We start from the raw sequence: 5,932 nt of genomic DNA on the forward strand, positions 1-5,932 counted from the left end.
CGCTAACTCGAGAGTCTCACTGGTGGTTCCTGTCTTCAGAGGAAGAAAAAACCTGAAGGGCTTCTATAGGACACTCAGGGACCCTGTGACAGAGTTCCTCTGACTTCTCTGAGGTGTGAGGGCTCTGAGCAGCACAGGTGGGCTTCTCAGCAGGAGGGAGGGTGGTAGCTGTCAGGAGCTTATAGCTCCCGTGGCCTGCATCTATTCTCTTAAAGACGGTTTTGATGGGCTGGTGTGGAACCTGGGGAATTGGTGGGAGCTGGGGCACATTGCAGGGTTGCACAGTCTTACACGCAGGGCACTGGTCCAGACGCTGCACTTCTGGTCTCTGCATGTTCTTCTGCAGGGACAGGCAGATGCTGAATCTGGGGTGTGTGTGTGTGTGTGTGTGTGTGTGTGTGTGTGTGTGTGTGTGTGTGTGTGTTTGAGGCACTTCTGGCAGATCTGGAAGGATGTCTGGTCTCTTGACGCTGAGATTGGAATCCTGGCCCACACACTGTGCAGCAGGAGGTTGGAGGCTTGTATGAGTTCCCGTCAGGGAACCTGGCTTGTTCCTGAGGGATGAGCATGTGGCAGCATGGGATGCTGGAGGCAAAATGGGGCCTGTTCTTCCTCTGGTGGACACTGTGGGTGGGATTCTGGACAAAGCGTGCTGCTGGGTGAAGAGTGCCTGCTACAGGCCTTCCCTGCCCACTATTAGTCAAGGAGGTGAGCAGGTGCTTCCCTCAGTGTTTTGATTGTAGGTGCTGAGAATGTCACGTCAGGTTTTCTGACAGGTCACTCAGTGGTGACATCTGGGTCTTGCACATACTTTCTCTTGCTTGTGGGGATGGGCATCGGCCGGGTTGGATGTCTCACAAAGCCACAGAGTTCTGTCTCGTCCTCCCAGGTTTCCTGAGGCTCTTTTTGTCTCTCTCGCTCTGAGCCGGTCTCTGTTCTTCATTGAGCCTTGATTTCTGTTCAATATCCCTAGCAGTCATGTAAGGACGACATGGATTCTGTGGATCCTGGGGAGCCAATGGCTTCTGGTTCTCCTTCATCTTATTGGATCCTCGGGGCTAGTGGGTGGCGGGGGTGGGCTCAGCCCTATACCAATGCTTCATGGGACACCTGAGGCTGCTTTCCTTGTGCCCAAAGCTCCCACAGATCTTGCATTTCACCTGGGGGAGAACAGGCCCTGGGATTCTCCTCCTCTGGTCGGGGAGCCTTGTGTGCCACTGGGGCCCTCTGTGGCTGCTTCCCTTTCTGGGCCATCCAGCATCTTCAGGGCCCTCGCTATGGGTAAGGATCTGCCGCACCAACTATGAGATTCAGATCTTTCTGTCTCAGCTATGGACTTGGGAATCTCCTGAAAAAAATAAAAGAGAACCATTTCAATATCACACAGAGAAACCTCCTCCTCCCCATTGTATTTTGAATGTGTTCTATATTTTGCCTACATTCTGAAAACATATTTCTGCCAGAAATTGAATTCTTGATTGATAATGTTTTTTTCCTCCCTGAGCATGGGCTACAGAAAACATTTAGAGATGTCAGATGTCAGGTAATTGTCACTCTTTTAAAAGCAATGTTTTCTCTTTTTCTTTTCTTTTCTTCTTTTTTTTTTAGATTGTAATATATTCTCTGGAAAACATTCAGCAGTACGAAAGCCCTCCCTGGGCCCTCCCGTTCTCTCGCGGGTCCACAACTGGTGGAAAGGTCCCTGGTCAGTCCTTGGGGAACACAGGTGGCTATTTTGGAAGAACCTGCTCAAGTATGGTTCTTGACGTCTGGGGAATCCTTTCCGGGAAGATCACCTCAAACTCAGTAACAAGGTCCCCGCGTTTCTCGGGTGTTTTGGGGAGAGGGAGGCCTTCTCCAGGAACTTTTCGCCGCATGCCAGGCCTGATGACATCTTAACACGATGGGTATGGTCCTGCCGTCCAGAGTGGGGACATTCACAGGACAGCCACACAGAGCCTCCCGAAGGGTGACCCTGGCTGGGTCAATGACAGCTGAGCCATCTCTCTTAAAGATATTGTGTGGCTTGTCCTTTAAAACAAAGACGATGTCAGCGGGAATGTTGTTAGAGGTCTGGTCTCCCTCCTTGGGGAAGGTGATTTTGGTCCCTTCTCTCCACCCCCGTTTCACTTCAATGGTCAAGATTTTGTCTTCGCTGTGAATGCTCTTCCCATCCGGGTTCAGCCTTTTATGGGAGATCTTCATCTTCTTGGTACAGCCGCTGTGGCTCTCTTCAAGGGAGACCCTAAGGTCACGGGTGACAGGGGAGTCCTGCTTCTTTCGGGTGGGCTCTCGGGCAGGGCGGGAGCGGACACAGTTCCTGTTGGTGAAGCCACCCATGCCCATGGGGAAGCCAGAGGACGGGTCCTCAATGCCCACGCCTTCTTCCCCGTTCCGCTGTCCAGAAAAGGCGTCCAAGGGGTTTCGGCCGCCGGAGAACTCAGCAAAGGGCCTGAGGGTCCCCATGGAATGTGTAGCTAAAGGAGGTGCCGTTAGCACCGCCGCCGCCTCCACCACTGGGGCCACCACCCTTGGCCTTTCTTTCCGTAGCGGCCGAAGATCTCGCGCTTGCTCGGGTCGCTGAGCATGGCGGAGGCCTCGGCGCCCAGCTCCTGGTTCTTGTCCGGTTGGCAGCGCAGCGCCTGGCGGCGGTCGGCCCACTTGGTCCCCTGGTCTGATGCACCGCGGGCCAGGCCCAGCGCCTGGTAATGTCTCTTCCCATGGCCCCGCCTGCGGCTGCCGCCCCGCTGTCGGTGTCCCCCCAAAGCAATGTTTTCTTTCTGGTTACTTGTAAGGCCTTTTGGTCATAGCTGTTCTGTGATTTCACCAGGACACATTAATGTCTTATTTGCTCTGGTTCAGACTTATTGGGCATATTAAACGTTAATGGGAGTTCCTCGCCAACTATAAAGTGTTCTCTGGTGTTCCTTTTTAAAATGTGCCTCTGCCATGTTTTCTCTATCCTCACATTATGGGACTTTGAATGGATATGTTTAAAATTTCATTTTACCTTCATTGTACTTAAATTCACTTTCATGGTGGTACTTCTTTGTTTTCTGTGCTATATTTATGCTAATTTCTTCAGTTATATTTCAATGAATAATTTTTTTTTTGTCCATGTCTAGGCTGTTTTTTTACACATATATCAGTATTTTGCTTTCAAGTATACAGTTTCATTTCTAGAAGTATGGTTTTATTGTGCTACTTTCAAGTTTGCTGTTTACTAACTTTTTAAAGCTGATTTTATCTGAAAATAAAATAATTCTTATTTTATTCTATGTCTGATCATCCAAATATCTAAAGTTTTTGTGAGTTTGAATTTTTTCTTTGTGGTTTCAGTTGACCTGTGTATGATGAGCGACTTTAAGTAACTGGCTCATGTGATTTTTGGAGGCTAAGAAACTCCAGGGTATTATTTAAAGTTCAGAAATAGCAGAAGTAGATTTTAGTGTGTGTGTGTGTGTGTGTGTGTGTGTGTGTGTGTGTGTAACTAGTATGTGTGTGTAACTAGTATTGTTAAAAGTTGTTCTCTCATATCAATTTTGGGGAACAGTTTAAGTTTTGTTTGATTTTCAGAGGTATTAAGAAGTAGCCCAAATTGAGTTTGGCTTGTATTGCAGAATAAGCTGAATTAAGTTTTGCTTATATGACTCAATTGGTTTTGTCTGTTCAGGGAATCTCAAGTCTGGTTTCTATTTGTTTGATTTTAACAATCTTCAGTTGTCAAGCTGGAGGCTAAGGAGATCTGATGGGGTAGTGCTGGTCTGAGTGCAAAGGTCTGAGAACCAGCAGAGCCATTGATGCAAGTTCCAGTCTGAAAGTCAGCAAGTTTGAAACCCAAGGAGAGCTGATGTTTCCATTTGAGCCCCGCAGCAGGAAAAGGCCAGCTTCCCAGATCAGGCTCTGGCAGGAGGAATTGCCCCTTACTGTACAAGTGTCATTGTTTTTATGGAATCAGGCCTTCAACTGATTGTAGGAGTGTCACATGCATTAGGGTGGGGATTTAAAAAAATATATATTTTTATTGATTTCAGAGAGGAAGGTAGAGGGAGAGAGAGATAGAAACATCAATGATGAGAGAGAATCATTGATTGGCTGCCTCCTGCATGCCCCCTACTGGGGATCAAGCCCACAACCCAGGCATGTGCCCTTGGTCAGAATCAAACCCAGGACCCTTCAGTCCGCAGGCCAACACTCTACTCAGTGAGCCAAAACAACTAGGGCAGGGTGGGGAATTTTTATCTCATTCAAAAACCACTCCCAGAATAATGTTTGACAAAATATTTGGGCATTCTGTGGCCCAGTCAAGTTGACTCATAAAATTTACCATCACACATATTTAATTCTTGTTAGCAATAGGTATATAGTTTCCTTGGAACTTGATCTGTGGAAGTTGTTTGAAAGCTGGGTTGAAGGTGAATTCATCCTGAAAGTATTTACGTTAGCAATTTGCACATTTAGAACATAATTCTTAAGTTTTGGCGACTCAGATGGTATGAACTAGTTAAAAAGAAAAAAAAAATCCTACGTGTTGGATAGCTTGTGGTTTAAAATTCATGAGAGAAATTTTCTCTTCTCCATTGAGCTTGTAGTTTTGAGACTGACAGTTTAATTGTAGAATTGTTGGGATGGAGATTTCATAGTCCACCATTTTACCACGACTTCCTATTAGAGCAGTGGTTCTCAACCTTGGCTGCACATTAGAATCACCTGGGAATCAGGATTTTAAAAAGATTCCCAGGTGATTCTACTGTGCAGCCAAGGTTGAGAACCACTGTCTTAGAGGGATAAAGTGAGGCTGAGTTAATTTTCCGGTCCCTGAACCCTGGAAGGTCAAGTTCACTGGGTTTTGGAAAATGCTCAGAAGCACAAGGGCAACTTCAGGTATTCCACTTTCCTCTCTGCGTCTCTACCTTGGCTCATTTGCTGTCCTGATTTCCTCACTGTATTGCCGTCTCATGCCAACATTCATAATGTTTTTTATAATTTTATTCCACACATTTTGTTATTTTCATGGGATATTAGGTCTTACAATGCTAGAAATAAAACTATTCAATGATTACTTTTAATTATATTTATCTTTAATCTATTCATTACCTAGGATGTTTTAACACAGGCAATATATTATGTTTACCCTGCAAACCAAAATGATAGACTGAAGATCTGAATTCATCCTTTAGTGATATTAATAATACTAAAAGTAAAAGAAAACTAAAAAAGAAACAACTCAAGTCATGAATCAGAAATTTTGCACATTCTTTTGAAGAGTCTGAGTTTTCCAATAAAGCAGATACAGTCAGTTTCATGTTATAGATAATTAAAGAATGGACCCATGAGATGTGTGTAATACATGTAAGTAAAATCCTTAAAGGAAATAAGAATGGGATTAAAGTGTCTTAAAAATGTAAGGAAAGCCTCATTCAAAGCTCAAGGGGGAAATATTCACATAATTTGTCTACTTAGTGTAGAGCACAAAATCTGTTTTTATTTTATTTCAGATGCTTCACTTTATTAATATCCAAAGTATTTTCTTTATTAGAAGTTATATGAACTCTGATATCCAATGAAATGTAAATAGATACTAATCTGTTCATTTAAATGTATAGCAAAATAATAAAATATATCTAAATAAAATATATGTACAGCTACAATGTGATTTAGGTTTCTTTATGGTAGTTCTTTCTAAAATGTATTATACACACCCTAGAAGAGCATTATAATAGAGTAAATGTTGCTCTCCTGCCTGTGTCTGCCTTTTCAGGTCAATTGTGTATCATTTTCTATCTTTGACCATGGTTTTTATATATTTTAATTTGGTTATTTTTTTTTAAGACTAATCTTAAAAACACCTGGGTGACTGCTGCAGTTGCTTCAAGTTGCAACTTCGTAACGTCAATAACGGTGAACTGGTTTTCATGTTTATCTCACACAG

At 44.1% G+C, this 5,932-nt stretch overlaps 1 pseudogene; it reads right to left on the reverse strand.

Moving 5' to 3' along the window:
* Positions 1 to 1,697: 1,697 nt before the first annotated feature.
* LOC132236138 (dnaJ homolog subfamily B member 1-like) lies at positions 1,698 to 4,651 on the reverse strand (annotated as a pseudogene).
* Between the last annotated feature and the right edge of the window lie 1,281 nt (positions 4,652 to 5,932).

The sequence above is a fragment of the Myotis daubentonii genome, chromosome 5 (assembly GCF_963259705.1).
Source record: "Myotis daubentonii chromosome 5, mMyoDau2.1, whole genome shotgun sequence".
NCBI classification, from domain to species: domain Eukaryota; kingdom Metazoa; phylum Chordata; class Mammalia; order Chiroptera; family Vespertilionidae; genus Myotis; species Myotis daubentonii.